This window comes from Peromyscus eremicus, chromosome 9, assembly GCF_949786415.1.
Source record: "Peromyscus eremicus chromosome 9, PerEre_H2_v1, whole genome shotgun sequence".
Classification (NCBI taxonomy): Eukaryota; Metazoa; Chordata; class Mammalia; order Rodentia; family Cricetidae; genus Peromyscus; species Peromyscus eremicus.
In genome coordinates, this window is record NC_081425.1 from 104,413,648 (window position 1) to 104,438,836 (window position 25,189).

At 41.2% G+C, this 25,189-nt stretch overlaps 1 long non-coding RNA gene across 1 annotated transcript; it reads right to left on the reverse strand.

Annotated features, from left to right (window-relative positions):
* Nucleotides 1-8,869: 8,869 nt before the first annotated feature.
* LOC131920167 (uncharacterized) lies at nt 8,870-17,232 on the reverse strand. The gene is made up of 3 exons (XR_009381524.1): nt 17,160-17,232; nt 14,039-14,188; nt 8,870-9,467 (listed from the first exon to the last, which is right to left on the reverse strand). It is a non-coding gene; the product is annotated as an uncharacterized LOC131920167 (long non-coding RNA).
* Between the last annotated feature and the right edge of the window lie 7,957 nt (nt 17,233-25,189).

The following is a 25,189-nucleotide window of genomic DNA, read 5'->3' on the forward strand; positions in this document are numbered from 1 at the left end:
GTATTAGCCAGCAGTTATGAAAGGAGTTGTGTGTCTCTAACCTTCAAGGCTTCCTTTCCATTCCCCTGCCCATGTCAATCCTGCTCCTGGGGAATTAGTGAGGGCCGCTCCTGTGCCCTTCCTTGTCAGATGTACCCTTTTAGTTCCTTGTAAAGAGCCGTCTCCAGGTTAGGAGGAACAGGAAATTTGACAGAGTGTGTTGTGACCAGGAGGGCATGGTGGTGACCAGTTTCCTGGCCCATGCCTTGAGAGCTTGTTAGTAACAAATCCCAGTCCCTCAGAGACATACCTTCAAACACACCTATGATACCCATAGGTGGGACCCATGGGTCCAGGCCCGGAGTGCTGGCTGAACTTCCAGGCAGTGCCAACATCCACTTCTCACTTGAGCTAACCTGAAAGTGATCTTGTGCCTCAGATGAAATGATAGAACCAAGATATATCTTTTTCCTGGGCTCAAATTATACATGAAATAAATAAGAGTTGTAGTTTTCAGCCTCTAAATTTCATGATAGTAAGAGCCAGCCAGAGCAAGAGCCTTATAGTTCCCAAGGACTGAGATAAAATTTTTTGACATGGATACATTATTTATGTTGTGTTGTGGCCTCTTTTGTGTATGGGTCTTTTTACTAGGGACATATCAAAGTGAGGGATGTGACAACTCAAATTCTAAACAGAATCCCTAAAAAAAAATCACTGTCTATGGTGATTTGAAAAGGTATGGCCCTCATAGATTCAGGTATTGGAATGCTTGGCCTGTAAGGAGTGGCACTATTAGCAGGCTTGGCCTTGTTGGAGCAGGTGTGGCCTTGTTGGAAGAAGTATGCCACTGTGTGGGTGGGCTTCAAGGTCTCATATGAGGTCTCAAGCAAAGCCCGGTGTGGGACACAATTCACTTCCTGTTGCCTGTGGATCAAGATGTAGAACTCTCAGCTCCTTCTCCAGCACCATGTCTGTCTGCATGCTGCCATGCTTCTTGCCATGATGATATTGGACTAAACCTCTGAAACTGTAAGGGAGCCCTAATTAAATGTTTTCCTTTATAAGAGTTGCCATGGTCATGATGTCTCTTCATAGCAATAGAAACTCTAATTAAGACACTGACCAAAAATGTTTACTGAAATATGCTACTAGAGTCTATTAGATGATAAAGAGAGTAAAGCCCAATGTTGAATTCTGGAAATATTCAGGAAATGCTACAAAATGCTGAGCCTCCTCCAATCTCCCATAGGTTCTGATGAGTCCAGCTGTGACCAACATTTTGATTCATGCCCACAGGAGTACTATTGCCAGCCAAGTTTGAGAATTAATAGGATGAACCACTGCTGCCCATGTGGGTGAGGAGCCAGGGCTTCATGTGAAAGAGTAACCTCCAGGGAACACCTAGTGACTGAGAGACAGACACTGCTAACAGTGGACTAGACATTGCAAAGCAAACTGGGGTCTTCCTCACTCAGTTCTTTTCCTTCTTTTTTTCTTTACTCTTTGCTCTTTGGGGATCTGCTACTCAGCTCCCAGATAAATCACACGGAGGCTCAGTCTGTCATAGTTCTAGCCAGCTTTTCTTAACTTAAATTCTCCCATCTACTTTTTGCCTCTGGGCTTTTATCTGTCTCTATTCTGTATACCTTTCTTTACTTTTACTCTGTGGCTTGCTGTGTAGCTGGGTAGCTGGTCCCTGGCATTACCCTCTCCTTCTCCTTTCACTTCTCCTCAACCTTTTCTTCCCAGATTTCCTCTCTTATTTATTCTGTCCATCTGCCAGATCCATCTATTTCTCTCTTCTACCTAGCAATTGGCCATTCAGTTCTTTATTAGATCAGTCAGGTGTTTTAGACAGGCAAAATGACACAGCCTCACAGAGTTAAACAAATGCAACATAAAAGAATACAACACATTTTTATATCATTAAACAAATGTTCCATAGCAAAACAAATGCAACACATCTTCAACTAATATTCCACAATGTTTCCTTAAAATAATTTGCCCTTTAAAGTGTATTTCTTGATTACAAGATTTCTTGAGTCATAAAATATATACTTTTCACAGTTTAAAGTTTGGGGCATTAAAATGAATCTGCATTTTTCTTTTTGATACAGGCTTTTATGTAGCCCAGGCTAGCCTTGAACAACTATACAGCTGTTCTTTCACTTGTTGCTGGTGTGTATATGGTGTGTTGCTCTCATGTTTATGAGGCTGTAAGAGCACAGGGGATACTTTTGTGCTTTTGTATCCCAAACATAAAGCCAGTGCTCTCTATAGCCTCGGTTCCAGAGGGTAGGCCATGCCCTTCTACTTGGTGTTGCTCAACATTTAGATTCACAAAGCCAGGAGAGGATCTGTGAATCACATGCAAATTCTCAGAGGGGGAGAATGGCATGGACCCCGCGATATAGCAGTTAATCCATTCTGAGGTTAAATATCAGAATGTGTGCATGGTTTTCATCTTGCTGTCCACTACAAGGCTTTTTTGTTTTTTGTTTTGTTTTTGATTCTGATGTCTTCCAGGGGTGTAGAAGTCATCTGCTTTACTTTATTTTGTTATTTATTTATTTATTTATTTATTTATTTATTTATTTGAGTTGAGAGTTTCTTGCTGTAGTCCAGGCTGGCTTGGGCTTTGGAGTCCTGGGTGCTGGAGTGAGAAAACTGCTTCACTGTCCCTGGGTGTAGCTTATACTTTTATGCATCAATTACATGTACCTCCCTAGAGTACAGAGATGTCCCTGAACATCTCTCTGCCCGCCTAAAGGATTAAGAGTCCTATAAATCCTCTTTATTTAGTATGCTGCATAGCTGGGTCCCACTAAATCAAGTGGCCCTCTTTCCTCAAACACGTTCTTATTGAGTACTACAGGCACAGAATTATGTTAATAAATTTAATCAACAAAGCTCTCAGCATTCAGCCCTTGATCTGGTGCTGTTACCTGCACATGATAAATCCTTCACTTCTCTTGCCAAGCTGCTGCTTTCTCAATCTATTTGCTTTACTTAGAGTATATAAATAAATAGGAACCTCATTTGGATGTGGGGGCCCACTCCTGAAGTCCCAGCACTCTGGAGGCAGAGGCAGGAGGATTGCCATAAGTTAGAGGTCCACATAGAAAATTTCAGGCCACCTAGGTCTACATGCTAAGGCCTGTTTCAAAAAGACAAAAACAAGTCAACCAATCAACAGCCAAATGAATCAACAAGTGAATGAACAAAAGGAAGAAAGGGAGGGAGGGAAGGAGGAAGGGAGGGAAGGAAGGAGGAAGCTGAATTACTGAGTGTTCTTGTCTCCATGGCCTGTTTAGTTCCATTTCTGAGGGCCCCAGTGAATTTCTAACTTTTTGTTTTAAGCACAGACATATCAGGTAGGAACAAGCAGCTTCATGCCGCATTCTTTCTAGCATCACAGAAATGGAGGAGAAGCCCTCTTTTCCACTCATATGACGGTGATTTATTTACCCAAGGCCACTTCTAGTAGCCTCCCTCACACCTCCACCAGCAGTTCTCCAAGTAAAATGAAATAAATACAGGATTAAAATTTATTACATTTTCCACTTGTGGTTCATGGCCCTAAACGAATTTTAGAATTATCTGTGCATCTTAAGCAGTGGTTCTCAACCTATGGGTCATAACCCCTTAGGGGTTACATATTAGATATCCTGCATATCAGATATTTATATTATGACTCATAACAGGAGCAAAATTACAGTTATGAAGTAGCAACAAAATGATTTTATAGTTGAAAATCACCACAACATGAGAAACTGTATTAAGGGGCTCCAGTATTAGGAACGTTGAGAACCACTGTATTAAGTACTCTAGGAGACTCTAGTTCAAAATATCTGGGTATTAAATACAGATGTGTGCGTGTTTAAGGAAATGTCATAGGTGATTATTATTGACATGTTTTTCTGAAGACTGTTGCTGGAGACACCTACGCATCCATTCTGGGGTTAAACTTTGTTGTAGGCATATGACCTAAGGTCTAGTTGTTCATTTCTGTGCTATGCAATGGTATTTTTGTACATTAGCCCATGCTTTTCTCTTTATTCTCCAACACACTGATTTTGATTAGGGTTTTTCTTTAGCCAATGCATTTGTCTAATTCTCTTTGAACTCAGAACTGTAGGTTTTCCAGTGGGAGTTCTATAACCCTGCAGACAGTGGACGCCTGAGTGTGGGCACAAAGATGTTAGGAGACGGTGAGTGTCCCTCTCAGATGCAGACTGTGGAGAAGACCATTTCTGGGATGTTGATGCTGTTCTTCACTCCTAGCTCCTCTTTTCTGTACCCTCCTTTGCATGGCCCATGAGGTATTAACCTCTCTCAGAGTGTAGAGCTGAGAGCATTTATTGCTCAAGATGTTATCTGCGCCTATAGCAACCCTAATCCACCTTTCCACACCTGCTAATATTAATATATACAGCTGAAACCATGGAGACTCCATGTCCAGGACTTCTGATCCTCTATAGGAGGCTGAATTACTTGTTTTATGGTAGTCCCTTTCCAAGTTCCCAAGCAGGAGAGAAGTCAGTTGTCCTTGGTGGTGAGATTTGACAGCATTCTTGCCCCTGCCTCTGCCTCCAACCCCCAACTCCGCTTCCTAAAAACATTGTCTCCACATAGGTTTTTCAAGAAACTGTCCAAGACACTGGACATTGTCCTTATATGACATTCACATGAGTGACTTGAGACCCCGCGGTTTCCTGTATCTGGCTTTCCCTATCAGATCATAATGATTTTGGAGATGCTGAGGTTTATGATATTTTAGCATCAATCTACTGAGCAGAATGTATGACACACATGCAAATGTAGAAAATAGGCATACGTGCTGGGTATATGTCCTATTAAGTTAACGGATCCTAATTCTTTAGGAGTTATTTCAAAAGTGGATTAGAGACATTGAAAAATGAGTACTTTGGCGGGTATATTTTTATTTTATAATTTTGTTCTGTAGTTACAGGTGTTGATGAGGCATAGGTCAGGAAGGAAGTCATCTTTTATCGTGTATTCCAAAGTTGTAAGAAATTTCTCACCAGAAGAGAAAAGTGTTGATATTTCTGAAGTTAGGAGCTTCTGGGTACTGTTGTGGTTTGAATGTGAAGTGTTTCTCATGGGATCATGTCTTTGTACTCTCAGCCCCAAGATGCTAGAGCTGTTTTAGAAGGGCTGTGGAAACTTAAGACTGTGAAATCTGCCTGAAGAAAATGGATCACTGGGAGCTGGCCTTGGGGTTTTGTAGTTCAGCTCTCTTTCCTGTTGTCTCTGTGCTTCCTGACTGGAGACATTAATAAGATCTACCACCTCACGCTCCGGGCACCATGTTTCTCCTCCATGGTGGACTGTATCTCCTTACACTGTAAGGCAAAAATAAGCCCTTTTTCCTGTAAGTAGCTTCTTGCCAGGTAGTTAGTTGGTCACAGCAAAAGGAAAAGTAATTAATATTTATTTTAAGACTCAGTTTAAGTGTCATTTAGGAAACAGTAATTTTTAGCAAATGACTCCACAATATGCATTACAGGGATGACAAGCAACACGACATTTTCAGCAGGGTGACCCCAGGACAGCAGGGAGCTACTGCCATTTTTCTTGTTTGATAAGAACAACCCAGTGTTTAGTTAAGCTGACAGTGCTGGGCCCACATCCTTCATGGGCATTGTTCTGAGAGCAAGTACCCACTGCCTCTGCTGCCAGAGTTACAGCCTCCCATCCTCCTCCCTGTACCGTTTGCTTGCATTCGCTCTTATATTTTCTTCTTTGACTTTGTCTGTGTCTTCCTCCTTTTTCTCTTCTTTTTTCTTCTTTCTTCCTGCAGCATCAGAAATTGAACTGAAGGCCTCAAACATACCAGACAAGTACTCAAACACTGAACTATATTCGCTGGTCTCTTTATACTTTTTATTCTGAGACTCTTACTCAATCGCCCAGGCTGTTCTTGAACTCATCTACAGCCAGGCTGGCCTTGACCTTGTGATCTCCATCCCACTCCCAGTCACTGGGATTATAGATTTATGTTACCAGATTTGCCTGCCTTACTTCTCATTTTTTAAAGTGGAATATTGGGTTTTTAAGTTGAGACTTTTAAAATAAATCTTCCTCAATCTCTGCATTAGTTGCATCTCATAGATTCAGATATATTATTTTTTCTATTTAAGTTAAAAATACTATTTAATATTTCATTAGCATACATTAATTGCTCAGAATGGTGGGTTTCAGTAAGATGTTTCCATGCATGTGTGTGATACACTTTGATCATTTTCACCCCTCTTACTCTGTCTTAGTCCTTTCCCACAATTCCCTTTCTCTCTCCTAGTGGTTCTGCTCCTACATTCAAGTCTTTTAAACATTTTTATACATTCTACAAGTGAGAGAAAGCATGCAACATCTGATTTTGTTTTTACTGTTTGAGACTTTCATGCATGAAAACGTGTTTTGATTAAGCCAACCTTCCTTACCTTCCCCTCCAATTCCATCTCTCACAATTTTATGAGTTCTTCTTTTTGAAATCTACCAAGTCCCCTTGGTCCTGCCAATACATGTGGAGCCAGGGACAGGGGCATGGACAGCCTCTCAAAGGCTGTATCCCTGAGGAAAACTAACTCTTCCTCTCCCAGCAGCCATTCCCAGATGCCATAGGGCATGGAATAAAAAGCCCACCACATCTAGACTTTTTGGTCAGTGGATCCCCACAGACTCCTTCCCCCAATGTTACAGATTATTACTACTACTTCTTTTGGTGACTTTCTAGAACTTGATGGTGAGACACAATTATTGAAAGCACCAGGTACATAGGACACGGAGAAATTAAATTGGTGCTTATATGGAAGCCCCATCTGGTTCATTTTACATAACGTGGTCATCTCCAGATCCATCTGTTTTTCAGCGAACAACCAAATTTCATAAGATATCATTCGAGGCAAAAATAATTATATGTTGTGTGCCATCATGTATGTGTCCATTTCTGTTGACAGCTACCCAAGCTGACTGCAGGCTATCATGAGAAAGTGCTATGAGAAAATGCGTAAATAGGTTTCTGTAATATGTGTTTACTTTGATCTTTCAGGTACCCCAAAATGATATAGCTGGATCACATAGTATTTATACTTTTATTTGCAGCAACTTCCTACTATTAGTGTCTTCACCCATTTACATTCCCACCAAAAGCATGTAATAATCCCTTCTCACCTGAATCCTTGCCTATATTTGTTGTTTTTTTCACTTGGTGATAGCCATTTTGACTGACATAGATCAAATCTCAGTGCAGTTTTAATTTTTATTTTCCTGTTGGCTAAAAGGGTGGCACATTTTGTGTGTGTGTGTGTGTGTGTGTGTGTGTGTGTGTGTGTGTGTCCCATTTGTATTTTTTTCACTTGAAAGGTGTTTGTTCACTTCATTTACTTACCTGTTGATCAGGTTATTTCCTCTCTTAGCATTTAAGTTTTGGAATTCTTTACATATTATAGATCTTAACCCCTTGTCAAAGGAGCAGCTGGCTGGTTTTCTCCTGTTCAGCAGCTGTCTCTTCACTCTATTATTCTTTTGTTGTGCACAAGCCTTTTAATTTCCCAAGATTCAATTATGAATTCTTGCTATAATTTCTAGAGCTATTTGAGCTGTGATTCCCATAGAGAAGGATTGTCTACAAACCAATTCCACAAAGCAGTGAGCTTTGGAGTGACCTTCTCAAGATGGCCCCCTGTCACAACACCATACATTTATGAAAACATAAACGGCAGCATGCTGGGAAGCCACCAGATCAGCTAGCTCAGGCTGCCTTTCTCTTTCTGTTTCCTGTCTCAGTGTTGCCTGCTAGGTCTCTGTCTCTCTCTGTTCCCCTCCCGCCATGTCACTGGGCCGCCCTGGGCTCAGCACTAATTGCCCCATCAGGCATGAGTATTACAGGTCCGTTCAGCTGTATTTCTACCTAAAACCTAAACTGTTGGACATGGCCAGTGCTTCATAGAAGGGAACAGGAAAAGAGTTCGGCATAAACATGGTATGTCTGTACCTCCCAGATCTGGTCCTGGGGTCAGCTTTGATAATAACGTCTTTCATTTTCTGCAACCTTCTCTCTAGTACCCTGGCTGAATCCTTGCTTAAAACTGACTGGCAACTCAAGCTTTTAGCCGTGGGGCCTGAAAACCTTGGTGGTTCTGTTTTGATTTGGATGTGTCAGTTGAGAAGTAGCATTACTCAACGCCACACTGAAAGGCATCCAGAGGGTGTTCCAAGTGTAGTCCATTTTTACTTTATTGGGTAACAGCATCCAGTTTCACGTTGGCAATTTGGATAAACTACCTTAGCTGACTGAGTGATATTTCCTGCCAGTTGTTTCAGGGGCATATAGCTTTTTAGTCCTGGGATCTTACAGAATTACCTCTCAAAACACAGACAGATGTGGCAAAGTGTCATTGTTAGGTAGTTTTCCAAACAGTTTCTGCTAGTAAGAGTCTTCAGGAGGGAGAGGAGGACATTATAGGATGGGACTGCCTAGTGACATGTGATACCACCTGGTACAAGGGAAAAGTGCTGTACAAAGCTGGGCACTAATTTTGGAGTTTGTTGTTAGCTTGTGATCTTGCAGATCTATTTAGGACCGATTCCTTTGCCCTCAGACTTGATTTTCCTCGACTCCGTTCATCCTACGCAGCTGCAGGTGTGAAGTCTGGGCACACCATCACAGTGATCCTTAGAGTATGACTTTTTAAAAAGTACTGGCCTGTGCCACTGCTGGAGAGACTTGACGAGTCAGCCCAGACATCACAGCTCAATTGGAATCATGGTAGCTACCAGAGAATGCCAGTGCGAGTTAAAGTAGTTACGGTTTATTTTTTAAATATATGTTTAATTAAAACAGAATTATGTCACTTTTCCCCCTCCCTCTGCCCCTCCAGCCCCTCCCATGTCCTCTCACTTTCAAGTCGATGGTCTCCTTTTCTTTGATTATTATTGTTAGACACATATACATACATATGTATGTATTTGTGTGCACAAATATATAAATATAACCTGCTGAATCTGTTTTTGTTGTTTGTGTGTACATAGTTTCAGGGCTACCCACTGGGCATTGTACAACCAGTAAAAGCGCTCATCTCTGGGAGACACTAATTCATTTTTCCAGCAGGCATTTGTTGCCTGTAGCTCTTGTGAGGGGAGAGATCCCTTTAAAATCACCCCATTCCATGTTAATATATCCATCAGTGTTGCTAGTTTTCTGGTCTTGTTTATGAGGCCATTTCTAGGAGAGACTGTTTCACTGCAGACTTCCTGGTTTTCTGATTCTTATAATCTTTCTGTCTCTTCTTCCTCAATGTTCCCTGAGCCATAGATGCAGGAGCTGTGATATAGATGTATCCAGTGGGGCTGGGTTCCCCATAATCCATTGCTATCTGTGCTGTGTCCAGTTGTGGTTTTCTGTGAGGAACACCATTTTTTGTGAAGAGAGGCTTCTTTGATGAGGGGTGGTTGATACACTTCTATAGGTATAAGGACAGGATTTAGAATGTAATAAGGAACCATTACAGTCAGTACCACATGCTTAGGACATACGCCTTGACTGATTGGAGCTAAATCTAACCTGAAAGGCTCTTTTCTGCAGTCTAGACTCCATGATACCAGAAAATGCTATGCAGGATGTCTGGGTGGAGGGGGGCAAGGCAGTAGTCTCACCCCGCGGCACCTGTGAACCACGATAATGACCAGCAGGGCAAACTGTCTGTAAAGGGGCCATAGTGGCACTCACATGTGGGTGGTGACCAACAGCTGTCCAGTTATATGTAAGGGACACTCAACAAGAAGGTAGTCATGCCTGGTACTAGAAACCTAGCTAGTGGCCTAGGGTTAGTGAGGTCATGGATATTAGAAAATAACCTTTTTTTTTTTCTTTCTTTCTTTCTTTCTTTCTTTCTTTCTTTCTTTCTTTCTTTCTTTCTTTCCAAAGAGAAATGGAAGTTTGCCTTAATGTTACATATTCTGACACAGAATCTCTATTACTAACTCTGAGTCCTCCTCATTAACAAGCATGACATTAATAGCATCTTAATTATTTTTTTTCTTTGTTTTTGGTGTGACACTTGGATTTTCCTATGGCTAAAGACTCACTCCTCTTATTTGTAGGTGGGTTGGACGATGATCCCAGTAGTCATCAGCCATGTAGATGGATGTAGGGGGGATGCATTTTGAATAATTTGAACAAATGTCCTCTGCCCAGAATACATGGTTTTTAGAAGAAAACCCAGATTCCTTATTCCATCCTTGGTGTTAGTATTATTGGTCATGATGCCTCTGCCATACCATTATACTGTGCCAATGTGAGCTCCAGTACTGGAGTGAGCTGTTGTGCCCATGTGAGATTCAGTACTGGGATGAGCTGCTGTGCCCATGTGAGATTCAGTACTGGGATGAGCTGCTGTGCCCATGTGAGATTCAGTACTGGGGTGAGCTGCTGTGCCCATGTGAGATTCAGTACTGGGGTGAGCTGCTGTGCCCATGTGAGATTCAGTACTAGAGTGAGCTGCTGTGCCCATGTGAGATTCAGTACTAGAGTGAGCTGCTGTGCCCATGTGAGATTCAGTAATTGAGTGAGCTAATTATAGGTTAATGTTTGTGAAGTAATATGTCATTTTTAATCTCATGAATTATTCATGTCATTGTGTATTCCTGAGGTACTAGAGCTATGTAAAATATTATATGAGAATATAAATGTTTTTATCATGTTTTATTTCTATGAACTATTTGGCAAAAATATCCTAGCCTAAAACAGACAAAAACCTCTTTATTTAGTTTCATATTAAAATTTTCCACTATCAAAAATATCTGAGCAACAGCACTTTTTTTATATTTCTTTCATAATTTTATCACTTTGATTCATTACTATTAAAAGAAGTGTTAAAACCAGATTTTCTTCTCGCCTATTTTTTTCTCAATGAATTATTGAAAGATGATTGTTGCTGTTTCCAACCCAGACTACATCTGTCATCAAATTCTTTGTGAGTACTTAGATCCTCAAGGTAAAGTGTCCCTGGGACTAACTTTATTCAGTTTTGAAAGGGCCACTAGAGTGATACATTGTTATCTCTGTATTTATTTTCTTATTTAGTGTTTTCCTGAGTGTAATAAATATGCTTTTGTCTCTCTGATTTTTATCAGCATATATTCATTGTATACAGTGTTGGATTTGTAAAGACACTTTTTTCAAACATATCAGATCCTTCCATAGTGTTCACTCCCCTCCCCCGGTATTTTTGGTACTTTTGGAATGTTGCGGAAACTATCAGATGTGTTAGGATGTCTTAAGGTCACACCAATGCCAGTATTTACTGCCTCTTTAGGATCAGAAGCCATGATTGCTGAGAACAAAGTAATTAAGAGGTTCCTATCTGGTGAGAGTATGTTTATTTACAAGGCTTCCTGCTGAATTCTGTAAGTCCCAGTCCCTAACACTCCTCAGTCCCCCTTCTGGCACCTCCAACTCTAATGAACCCCTCATTTCCCGAGTGCTTCAAATGCATGGGCAGATGGATGCCTATGAAGAGAGGAAGGAGGAAGAGGGTAATAAGGTAGGATCTGAATCATTTAGAAAAAAGAATTGGAGCTGAGTCCTCTTTGCTGGGATGTTCTTTTAGTCTTGATTGAAAGGGTAAGTCAAGTAAACCCTTTCCTCTCCAAGCTGCTTTTGGTCACAGCAACAGGAGGAAACTGAAACATGGGTTGTCTGGTTATGAAACAGGGCTGTGTTTCCAGCTTTGTCATAGATAAGTATCTGCTCTATAAGCAATCTTTCCTATGTATCTGACACTCGGACTTATGTGACCAGCCTATGACATCATAGGTTCAAGGAACAAGGAAGAACACAGATAGAGACAAGAAGGAGACCAATGGCCATTACAAGTCCAAAGGCAAGCAGAAGACAGTGTATTGAGTTTGGGTGTCATTAGGCTCAGGGTTAAAGGGACGGCCAAGGATGGGAGAAGTACCCAGTGCAGGTAATAATGAGAGGAGAGGCTTACCCAACTACAAGTGCACACTTTTAGAAACTAGAAGCTTGACACAAGTTGAGGGCTCCAATCTAATCTAATCCAATCCAATCCAATCTTATCTCTCTCTCTATCTATCTATCTATCTATCATCCATCGATCTATCTATCTATCTATCTATCTATCTATCTATCTATCTATCTATCATCCATCCATCTATCTATCCAACTATCTATCTATTTTGCAGTGCTGCAGATGGTACCCAGGCCCTCTCAACCAATATTCTACCAGTGAGCTAGACTTCAGCTAGGAACTCTCTTTTAGAAAAAGAATGCAATTCCAAATAAAATATATGTATATGGTTATGTGAACATATTGCTGGAACCTCAGCCAGGGCCTTGGAGCATGTCTTTAGCAAGAAAGGGTCTCAAAGCTAATGCTGCACAAGATCCCTAGCCCCACCTTCCCAGCCCCATCTCACCATTCTAGCTGTAAGGGGAAGACTGTAGAGAGAGAGCTGTGCCTGCAAGAGAAGGTCACCAGACAGGACCAGGGAGTCACCGAGGCTTCATCTTAAATAGAGGCAAACCAAGAAAGGGAATTCCCTATCTGTCTAATCCATCTCTTGACCAATGCATGCCTGTTGTTGGCTGAGGCTAACTGAAAACCAGAGAACAAAGGTATCCTTGGCATTTTCACAGCCTTTGGGGTGCAGAATAAGTGAAGAGCACAGTGTACACAGATATGGAGAGACACACAGGCAACGTAGATAGTGAGCAGACACCATGTGTAGCAAGTCTTCCTCTGTACTGTCAGCTCCCAAATAATGACACAGAGACTTATAATTAATTACGAAAGCTTGGCCTTAGCTTAGGCTTGTCCCACTAGCTCTTATAATTTAAATTACTCATTTATTTTGATCTATGTTCTGTCACATGGCTCATTACCTTATCTCTCCATATTGCTCATGCTGTTTTCTCCAAGTTTGGTTGGCGACCCCTCCTTTCTTCTTCCCTGAGTCCTCTCTGTCCCCAAAAGTCCCACCCAACCTCTTCCTGCTTAGCTGTTGACCATTCAGCTCTTTATTAAACCAGTCACAGTGACACATCTTCACAGTGTAAAGGAATATTCCACAACAGCTCCTTCCTTTGTTCTTTCTTTGTTTTTTCTTTCTTGATGGGATTTTATACTGTCCATCAGGCTGGCTTGGAACTCTCTATTATCCCAGAATGACTTCAAACTTTACATATGTAAAGAGAGAGAGAGAGAGAGAGAGAGAGAGAGAATCCAAGTACAGTGTATGTATATTAAATTCTCATATTTCTAAAGAAAGAGGGGGGAAGGGGCTTGGTCCTGCCTCAACTGAATGTACCAGGCTGTGCTGACTCCCCATGGAAGCTGTACCCTTTTGGAGCAGGGGATGAGGGGTGGGTGGGTGGGGGGAGGCTGGTGGGAGTGGGAGGAGGGATGAGAAGGGGAATCTGTGGTTGGTATGTAAAATGAATAAAAAAAATTTAAATAAAAAAAAATTTAAAAAGTATACCACCAAATAAGTTAAAGAGTGAACAATGTTGGGACATTTTCATTTTCTCAGAAGCAATCATGCTCATCTATTCTGAGATAAAACAAAGTAGAGAGTGTATGGTTTTTTGTGTGTATGTGTGTGTGTGTGACCACAGCAACAAACACTAGCTCAATTTTTGTTTTACTTTGTTAATATGTTAATATTCTTCTTTCAGAAGAATGAGATTCAGTTCTCCCTTTACCATCCCATGATACATGTAAACTTTATTTTAGGTTAAATCAATCACTTACCAAAGTGCTTAAAAATAAGAACTTCAGTTCCTCAGAACTCAACTCAGCTGTAATGGGTAATGTTTATTAAAGACAAGATTTCATCTGCCTGGCCAGAGATGTGCATTCTTTTTCAGGGGATATACACTCTGAATTCATAGGACATACAGATTTGTGAGGCAATTTTTAAATAAAAAAATCCTTTTTAATTTTAACTTACTCTTTGAAAATTTAAAGCATGTATAAACTATATCTTTATCTTATTACCTATTACTCACCATTCCAGGTCCCTTCAGGATCCCATCTTCCATTCAACTTCATGCTCTCTTTTGTAGTTATTCACTTATTTGCTTATTTAACCCACTGCATCCAGTTCATGCTGCCCACATGCTCACGGGCCTGGGTTTATCCACTAGGGTATTGGAAACCTACCAGTGGCCACACGCCAAAAGAAAAGTGACTCTTTCTCATCTAGTAGCCACCAGGGAGCCCATCCCCATCCACACTAGAATTTTAACTGGTGTTGTTTAGGTAACCACAGCTGCTGTGAGTTTGTGTGTGCAACAACCATTTCATGACCTGAGGACAGCATTTTCTAGCACTCTTCCTCATCCTCTGGCTCTTACACTCTTACTACCCCCTTTTCTGAGATGTCTCCTTACCCTATCAGGTAAGGTGGGATAATATTGATGTCACAGCTACAGCAGAGTCATTTATTCTTATTGAAAGGTATTTCATTAATGAAGAGTGAACTATTTACCACTACAATAAAAAGCTTTGATCATGGTTTTGGGAAGCATAAATCTATATATATGAACATAAATATTTAGAATGTGGTTTGACAACATGACTATTTAGAAAAATAACATCAATAGGTTCTCCATTAGGGCCCAGACTTCCCTTGTCATGGGTTTTGAGCATGTTTACCACACCAGGCATGAGTTCCGTCATGTGGAGCAGCCCTCAAATCCAATCAAGAGAGCATTTGGTTACTCTATAAACAGTTTGTGGACACATCCTGCCTGGAAGGCTGGTGTTGTAGCCTGGTCGGCTTTACGTGGGTTACTTCAGCACCCTCTGTGTGCTGGCCAGCCTTACCATGAGTGTTACCATGGTTGACAGAGGAGCAGAAAGAAAGATTTCAAAGACAATGTCCACCACTGGCCTGTCGTGAGGCAAATATCACATAAAGCAATGAGCTTAGACATAGAACTTCTTCCCTTCCCTGCCTGGAGTACCTATTCTCTTTCCTGAGCTTCTTGGCATCACTTTCTAGACACACTACCTGAACTCAGGATTTTGTCTCAGTATCTGTTTCTGGGTGAACCCATCCTAGAAGATGCTTGTACATCACACATACAGATAACACTAATTATTTCAGCCCAACACACCAACTTCAACATGTGCACAAGACTGTGAAGTCCATCAACTAACACCTATTAGTCATTTTCAGATACGCATTAAACCAACCAAAGTTAATTTTCAAAATGTTACATTCTTTCACAAACTTCTTTGCCTTCACATGGACTCTAAAGGTAGCCCGTGGTTGAATTATTTCTAGTTGTGTTTCTTGGGTAGGCTTCCTAGCCTCACTATGCCTCAGTTTCCCATATTCCTGTATGACCAAAATAGTGTTTACCTCTGTATTAGCCAGAGCATTGAGATAGAATTAGCCCTCCTCTCAGAGCAACCTGGCATATAGTAAGTGCTACGTGGGTGTTGCTGAAACACATGACTGGAGAACTGAGTCTATCAACAGAGAAAGTTAAAACTATACTTTCACAAGTAGGTCACAGAGCAACCATTTCATTAACAAATTATTTTATTTTAACTATTCATTCTCATTCATATTAATTACATGTTTAAAACCAGAGCACAATGTTGGCTTCATGAGCTGTTCATCTTTAATGAGTAGAGAGTTAATTAGTGAGACCTGTCTTCCTGAGCCCCACATCTCCTCTGTAGCATTCAGTTTAGTATTTATTATTTTAAAACAGCAATTCTCTTTTTCAAAAATGTTTGGAGAAGGAAATGAATAATTACTCCTGTACTCTACATTACTAAACTTCAAAATGCAAAAAAGGAATAATGGTAATAGGAAATATGTGTTGGGCATGACTGTGCCTGAGAAACAGCTCCATTTTTATTATGCATGAGAATTACCTGACTTGCTCATTGAATTGATGCAGTTCATTATTTTTTCACCTAAGAAGTATTTTTAGTCTATTTTCAGAATGTCTATTTGTGCCTTCCTTTTGACCTTGAAAATCAGTACTACTCTTGTAAATCTGAGAATAATCTAGATTTCCTTCTATTCTTGAGGTTTCAGTCCTCAGGGAACTTGCTAATGTGCTCATCATTTGCTTAAAGAACGACAGTTTTACTCACAAAGCTCTTCTCAGTCCTGTGCTTTATCTGTTAGTAGCTGTGGTTCTATATAGTGGTGCATGGGCTGACTGTCCCAGAACATCCAAAGAAGCCCACGTACATTCATGCATGCTCTGTAGGAATGTTTGTGTTTATGTATCTATGCATCTATGTATCTATGTATTTATCTATGTATATATATGTGTGTGTATGTACATGTGTATCTGTCATCTATCTATATATCATCTATCTATTTATCATCTATCTACCTATCATCTGTCTTCCTATCCTCTATCTCTATCTGTCTAGCATCTATACATCATCATTCTACCTATCCACGAAACTTACTTTCTTTTCCTTTTCATAAAAAAAAGCATTATATACTTCATTCCCAAAACTATTTCTCAAACTTGACCTGGAGTAAAACTTAAATCTTAGACTATAGAATTGAGATAAAATGCTATGGGCTGCAGGAAAACAGGAACTCAGCTGGTTATGGCAAAGCCACTACCTGAAGGAATCAAGGAATTCCTTCAGAGGAAGCCAAATTCCAAGGAGCTTTTTGGTGTTATTTGGCTTGTTATATATCAGCTGTCTTCTGTTATGAAAGTCATGTGTGCCTTCATAGTTTTCCCAATTGATATTTCCCTAAGAATTGCTAACAATGTGGACTTATCACTCTCTGGACATATACATTTAAGGTATTTGGAGAACAGCCTCAGGAAAGGCTTTCTTCCCCCAAGCCCATCTGTTTCTCCCCTTTCAGCACTGAAATCAGATATCTCCTTTAGCCACTTTCAAGGAGTAACAGAAATAACAGTCCAGACCACCACATGCTAGTCTCCTGATTTAAGGTAATTTCCACAAGGAGACACCACCTAGGTCAGGTGGACCTTAAGCAATAGCTTTACACAGTTTAGCTCGGACCCTCCTTTCTTATAGCCTTATTAACTTTATGGACCCCTAACTTCTTACATAACCACTTCTCAGAATGTAGACTGAGCACATAGATCCCCTTTTTGATATGCTAACCGGTCATTAGCACTCAGTTGACCTTCTCTTTTACCACTCCCATTTTGGATTGTAAAAGAAAGCCTGGTGGTCACTGCCTGAGGAAAATTCTTACCTGCCTTTATGACCCCGTAGAATTCAAGTCTGATGACCTTGCTCCACCAGGGGATTGATATTGCTTGGGTTTATAACTGGACTGCTGAGAGACTTGGGGGAAAACTTAGAGACAGAGAATGGAGAGGGATAAGGAGGATTTTGACCAGAGAGAACATGTAGATAAGATGGAAGATGAGGAAGAGTCAGATGGGGAAGTACTAGCTGGATAAGAACGAGATGAGAAGGACCTAGATGAGGCAGAATTAGTATGAGAGAATTAAGATAGAACTTAGAGGGAGCAGTAGATAAATATATATAGAAATCAGGCAAGAAAGGAGCTAGGCATGAGAACAGAACCAAATTTATGTAAATAGGAAGTTATCCCAGAGGAATTAAAGCAAATGGACTATAGAGCTCGGTGTGCTGAGATTCTATTTCCCAAAAATAGTCCTTTCCGTACGTAGTTTTCTCTCTTGAGCCCCTGGGAAGTATTAATATTAAGGCTGGTCCCTCAAATATACAAGAAGAAAACTTATGACTTATTAATATTTTCAAGTGTGAAGGTTGATCATGCTAGTTCCTGTACTGTCTTTCCTAGTCGTCTGGCACTCGTATCCCTGTTATATCATGAATAAGATCACGACATCACTGTGCCTTAATGTGATATACACCAGAGAGAGCAATAAAAAAACATTTAGCTCCTTTCTCTGTAGAGTAGAATTGGTGGGAACTAATTATAAAGTCAACACAACAGCTTCATACAAGGAAGAAGTATACAACTGAGCAAGGAGAAAAGAGAACTTGTCATATACTCCAGGTACTAGGGAGAATCTGGACCAAGGGACAGATCACCTTAGAAGCCAGCAAAGCAATCAGTAAAGAAATGGTATTGCTTAAGTCATGGGAGTCATATGGAGAAGTGGTAAAACTTAAGACACACACTTGTAGTGTCGCCAAAAGGATTTGATCATGGGTGGATTAGTATATTTGTATATAGTATATAGTATATTTGTATATAGTATATAGTATATAGTATAAGAGAGAGAGGAAACAGGTGACTCTGATGCCAGAGCAGGTGAGAGGACAGAGTTTCTAATTACTTGGGAGGGTGGAGAAGAAGGATACTCTCACAGTGGATGAGAAGGTCCGAGAGTTGTGCATCTGGACATGCTCAGTTTAAGGAAAAATGGGACTTTGGAGCATGAAGTGGTGCGAACTCACTTTCACAGGCAGGTGAAAAGCCCTGAGAAGTGGCTTTTAGAGCACTTCAACACTGTATAGGAAGCAACCAGTAAAACACTGAGAAGGAGATTTCAGTGAGTCAGCCAATAATCAAGGAAGGAAGACAGCAAAGTGTTGCTGATGGGTCAAGGAAGTTGAGGCAGAGCTCACCATTGTACCCATGGAGAGGCCATGGTATCCCAAGGAGGAAGACTGTGGGAGTCCAGATGGAACTAGAGATGAATGAGGCAGCTGCTGGGGGAGTTTTGTTGAAACAGTTGAAGTGTGTTTACACACTTGGAGATGTGATATGGTGGAGAGGAGTGGAGTAGGAGTGAGAGCAATGAGCTACTGGAGGGAATCCTTCAGTAAGTCAGAAGGCTGCAGAAGAATGCTGAGATTAACATCAGAGAAAAGCTGGGCTCTATATTGGCTAATGGGGGCCCATTGGAAGGGGTCAGGAGAACTCTTCCAGGAAACTGATCTCATACTTAACCAGGGTCACCAAGGAGCTGTTAATAATTATTTACAAAGAAAGGGGCAAGTTGGGCACACTGATGGGAGCTGGAGAAGTGCCTCACAGTAGAATAGGGAGCCACTGCACGGCAGGCCTGATGAGACAAGTGGAAGGGCTGTCGTTGCACCAGCGTGGACTCTGGCTGCAGCTGTCACCGTGGGAAAGAGCCTTTGCAGGGGAAGTGCAGCAACTGTTCTCCCACAACCCAGAACATAGAGAATCAACACCCTGGACCTCAGTCCCATTCCATCATCCTCCCTCTGGTTGAACCAAACCTACCAGAGTCTGGAGGGGTCCCAGCTGGTGCACACGCCAAACCAAGCTTCCCAGAGCACAGAGCAGGCAGGCAGGCAGGCAGGCAGGGATGGGTGGCTCTGAAGGGGAAATGAAAAAATGTGCTGTCTGGTGGTGTGAAGCATGGGAAAGGTATTTTCTGCTCACTTATATTTTTGCAGTGAAATATAGAGCCCTGAAAATAAGCAGATAGAAGACATGTTGGAAATTTGATGAGCAAGAAGCTATCAAATACTAATTGAATAGGATAGGAGAAGACAAAGGACTGGAAAAAAATATCAATTTTGCAATTTAGCCAAAAGTTTTCTTAGGGGAGTGGTCATGAATGTTAATTAAGAAAAGCAGCCAAAGTCTCTAGCCATAGATGCATGGGAAAGCACAGACTTTCCCAGAGTTATATTTAGTTAAGGCTTGGCTCTGCCAGGTGAGTACAAGGACAGATGGAACCTGTTTTAATCAGTGTTTCTATTGCTGTGAAGAGACACCATGACCTCAGCAAGCTCTATGAAGGAAAGCATTTAACTGGGGCTTCCCACAGTTTACAACTCTAGTTCATTATCAGCATGGTAGAAAGCATGGTGGCACACAGGCAGACATGGTACTACAGATGTCGCTGAGACTTCTATATCTGGATCACAGGCAGCAGGGATAGAGAGAGCCAGTGGGCCTGGCTTGGGCTCTTGAAAGCTCAAAGCCTACCCCTAAGGGCACACTTTCTCCCATAAGGCCACACCTACCTCAACAAGGACACATCTTCTAATCCTTCTGAGTAGTGTCACTCACTGATGACTAAGCATTAAAATACATGAGCTTATGGGGGTTATTCTTATTCGAACCACCACATTACGCTCCTTGCTCCCACAGACTAGTAGCCACATCATAATGCAAAACTACATTCATTCCAATTTCAAAAGTCCCCATCTATAGTCTATCACAGCCTTAACACTTTTTAAAGTCCAAAGTTCAAAATCTTTTCTGTGATTCATGACCTACTCTTAACTGTAACCAATTGTAAAATCAAAATTAAAAAAACAGATCACATACTTCCATCATACAATGGCACAGAATCTACATTTTTTTTTAACCATAAGAAAAGGGAGTAAATGGAGCATAAAGAGGAAATACTGGTGCTGTGGATATCACTCTGTATAAATAAAACACTGATTGGCCAGTAACCAGGCAGAAAGTATAGGCGGGACAAGGAGAAAGGAGAATTCTGGGAAGTGGAAGGCTGAGGGAGACAGACACTGCCAGCCGCTGCCATGACAAGCGAGATGTAAGGTACTGGTAAGCCACGAGCCATGTGGCAACTTATAGATTAATAGAAATGGGTTAAGTTAATGTAGAAGAACAGTTAGCAAGAAGCCTGCCATGGCCATACAGTTTGTAAGCAATGTAAGTCTCTGTGTGTTTACTTGGTTGGGTCTGAGCAGCTGTGGGACTGATGGGTAAGAGAGATTTGTCCTGACTGTGGGCCAGGCAGGAAAACTCTAACTACAAAGAGAAAACTCTAGCTATATACTGGACCAACCAGCTGGATAAACTCTAAATTCTGCATCTCCATGTCTGATGTCAAAGTGCTCTTCAGATCTCCAAGTCCTTTCAGCTTTGTCGACTGCAACATGCTTTTCTCTTGGGCAGGTTCCACACTCTGTTAGCAGCTTTTGCTGGCAGGTATCCCACGGCTCTGGTATCTCCAACATCTTGGGGTCTTTAATGAAATCCAGGCTTCAATTTCACAGCTTTATGCTATGGCCTCTCTGGGCCTCTCTGCAGGGACACCCCTGAAACACATCTGGCCTCAGCAGTTTTCCTTAGCCTTAGAGGGAGATTCCACAACCCTTTCTTGTATCTTTGACTCTAAAGTCAGAACCAAGTGGCCAAAACAGCCAAGTTCTGCTTGCTGAGTCTGGAACTTGATCCCCTAATTCAAACACATCTGCATCAACTTTTTGTTTTTGATCATTCCTCTACTGTTTAATCTTTTCTTTAATTTCTTTTCACAAGTTGGAAGCTTAGCTGGACCATGGGGTCTTGCCCTGAAGTTACCATTCCCATTATTGCATTTAGTATCAGGCCTTTCTTTAAAATTTTTATCTTCTTGAGCACTGAACTTAGCTTCATTACACTTCCTAATGTTCCTTTTCTCCTCAAACTGTAATTTTGCATTTCCTTGCTCAGGTTGCTCCTTTTCATTATAGATCTGTGTAAGAGTAAACACTTATAGCCATGTGACACAGTCTATCCTAGGCTGTCTTGTAATTTTCTCTGCCCGTGCCATAATCCAAAAACTCTTCAATTTAGCCTTAGGCAGATTTTTTGAACCAGGGCAGAAAATAGCCCCATTCTTTGCCAAAATATCACAAGAAAGGTCTCTAGGTCACTTACTAATATTCTTCCCTTCTGGAACATCTTGGTCCAGGCCATCATAATTTGAGTTGCTATCAACACTACTGTCTTCCACATTCCTTCTAGTATGGCTCATTAAGCCCCACCTAAAGCATTCAACTGCTTTCCTAATCCAAAGTCCCAAAGTCCACATTCTGCCGTCAAACAGCATGGTCAGGCCTGTCACAGCAATACCCCACTCCTGGTATCAAATTTTGTCTTAGTCTGTGTTCGATTGCTATGAAGAGACACCACAACCACAGCAACTCTTATAAAGGAAAGCATTTACTTGGGGCTTGCTTATATTTTCAGAGGTTTAGTTCACTATTATCATGGCAAGAAGCTTGGTGACACGCTGACAGACATAGTGTTGGAGAAATAGCTAAGAGTTCTACATCTGGATCCACAGGAATCAGGCATAGAAAACTTCTGGGTCTGACTTGGGATTATGAAACTGCAAAGCCCACCCTGAGTGATATACTTCTCCAAAAGGCCACACCTCCTAATTTTTCTAAGTAATGCCACTCCCTGATGACCAAGCATTCAAACATATGAGCCTGTGGGGGGCCATAGTTTAAACTATCATTTAAACTACCACAGAGCCCTTGCAGAGAACACACTCAGTGAATTCTCACCCAGAATGGTAGAGGATGAAACTTGGAAGTGGCAATAATCTGAGGAGCATAGAGATATTTACAGTCTCCTCTCCAGAGCCAGTACTGTTAACTTGCTCTATACTTCTTAAAAGTCAGGTACTTATGACATCAAGAAGTTTTTGAAAATGATCAATATTCAGATCATCCTACTTTCCATTTTATGCTTTAAATGTGAACCTTTGCACCAATTAATTGAAACATTACAATCAGTTTTACAAGATGATAAACCTTGAAAGCTCCCTTCCCTCCATTTCCTCTTTTTCTCTTCCCCCTCCCCCCTCCTCCTCATTCATTTCTCCTTCCCCCTCCTCCCTCCTCTCTCCTCTTCTCCCCCCATCTCCTCCCTCTCCTCCTTTTTCTCTTCCTTCTCCTCCTATTTGGCTTCATTGTGTAGTCCAGGCTGGGCTTAAGATTAAAGGTGTGTGCCACTTTGCCTGACACCTTGAAATTCTCTTACATGGATTTATTTATTTTTGTCTCATTGACTCCAACTTTAATTTCCTGCTTTTATTTACAACTTAAAAATCTAGATACATTTTAGAATTCAATATCTCACAATATCATTGATTTGATCAACATTAAATTAATTTAAATAAATTAACATCTAACTTTATTAACTTTCTAATTGATAAATTATGTCTTTATTCTTTTGTCTTTCTACTCAGAAGAAAGTGAGATAGGATGTTTCCTGTGGGATGTTCTGTATGTTAAATGTGTTGCTCTGATTGGTTAATAAATAAAACACTGATTGGCCAGTAGCCAGGCAGGAAATATAGGCGGGACAAGCAGAGAAGAGAATTCTGGGAACAGGAAGGCTGAGTCAGAGAGACACTGCCAGCCACCGCCATGACAAGCGATATGTAAGGTACTGGTAAGCCACAAGCCACGTGGCAACTTATAGATGAATAGAAATGGGTTAATTTAAGATATAAGAACTACATAACAAGAAGTCTGCTGCAGCCATTCAGTTTGTAAACAATACAAGTCTCTGTGTGTTTACTTGGTTGGGTCTGAGTGGCTTCAGGACTGGCTGGTGAGAGAGATTTGTCCTGACCATGGGCCAGGCAGGATTGGAGAAAGCTCTCCAGCTACAGATGTTTAATTTTTATCACTATGATATTAAAGGTAAGACTTGCAACAGCAAGTTTAAAATGTGAACATTGACATACATGCCAACCAGATTGTTTTCCCCCAAAGTCTATGAATTGCAATTGTTTTTCTTTAATTGATATTGTTGCATGAATCTTAATGGTCTTATAATAAAAATCCAGAGCCAAATATTGAGGTAAATGCTGAAAGATCAGAGAAACAAAGGAACAAGCCATCAGAGAAATTGCTCACCACTACCAAATCCTCAGACAGAATGGAAGGTGAGATCCTGTCTCCACGAATCCTCTGACTGAATCCTCTGAGTCTTCAGCCAAAAGGGCCTCTAGTTTCTGTCTCCACATGCCTTATATGCCTTTCTCCACACAGTCATTTCACTTCCTTCCTAGTTCTGGGACTAATGGTGTGTGTGTTTCCCAAACACTGGTAGCAAAGGGATTAAAGGCATGTGACTCCCAAGTCCTGGGATTAAAGGGGTGGGCCACCACTGCCTGGTTCTGTTTCTCTCCTAGACTGAATCAATCTCATGTAGTCCAGGGTGGCTTTGAACTCACAGAGATCCAGACTGATCTCTGCCTCCTGAGTGCTAGGATTAAAGGTGTGTGCCACCCCTGCCTGGCCTCTATGTTTAATCTAGTGGCTGGCTCTGTCCTCTGATCTTCAGGAAACTTTATTTAATACACAATGTATCACCACATGATGTTTGTCAGAACAATGTTGAGAACTGTTGTATTTGGAAGGAACTGTTAACATGTTTATAAATGTTTATAGAGTGTACATTTTTATGCATCTCAGAGGTAAATGGTGTCTGGGCTGCTGCACATCAGACTCAAGACAAGGCAACTTAAGCAAAAAAAAAAACTTTTATTGCTACATATTTTTGCCTCTCAGCTTTTGGCTGACCGTTGTGTGGTAAAGTATGCTTCCAACAACCAAGTAAATCTTTGTGTGATTCATGCTTTTAGCATACTAATCACTTCCACAGGCACTATTTCATACCCATGTTTTACCAAGCATCACTGTCCAGTCCTGCTTCTGAAGTGTTTTGCTGCACTAAATGTTTGTATCTGTGGACAATGCTCCTTTGTAGGAACCTGGGGCATTTGGAAGCACTCACAATCTCTACTATGCATGTTGTTTTCTTCTGAGACTTTTAGAAGAAAATATTCTTCTATTCTTCCAAAGGAAGAACAGAGAAAAATGCATGTGAAACTTTTGCCAGCAGCATTAATGGGTGGTTTAGCCCGGGCACTCTGTACTAGGAAAAGTGGTAAGTGTGATGATCACAGGAGCGTCATTTGATGTGTCCAGCCCAGCCCCACTGTGTTTCCACAAATAACACTTTACACATCCAATATTTGCTCAGTTCTGAACCGCTTGTGCAATGGTATTTGCTGCAAGTGAAGCCATCAGGAGCCTTTAGATTCATTACAAGGGCCTGTTCTTTAGAAAAGAGAAAACAGGACACAAAGAAAGCAGTGGGAGAGGTGGTGGATTTTCTTACAAGAATAAAACTCCCAGTGCTGCTCCTTGGGGTCCTGGTGCTCTGGGACTTCACACCCCTGTCTGGCTTTCCCCCTCATGTGTAATTTACTTGATGAGTACACTGGGAGAAGTACCTGGGTGTGGCTCGGGCTGGGCCCTTCTTGCTTACTTTTGCCCAGCTCTACCTGGCCCGAGTGCAAAAACAGACTTAATCCTGTTATGTTAATAACAGGCCCTTTTAGTTTTCATGTTATATCCTATAGTTGAGTCTTTTTTTTTTTCAATGT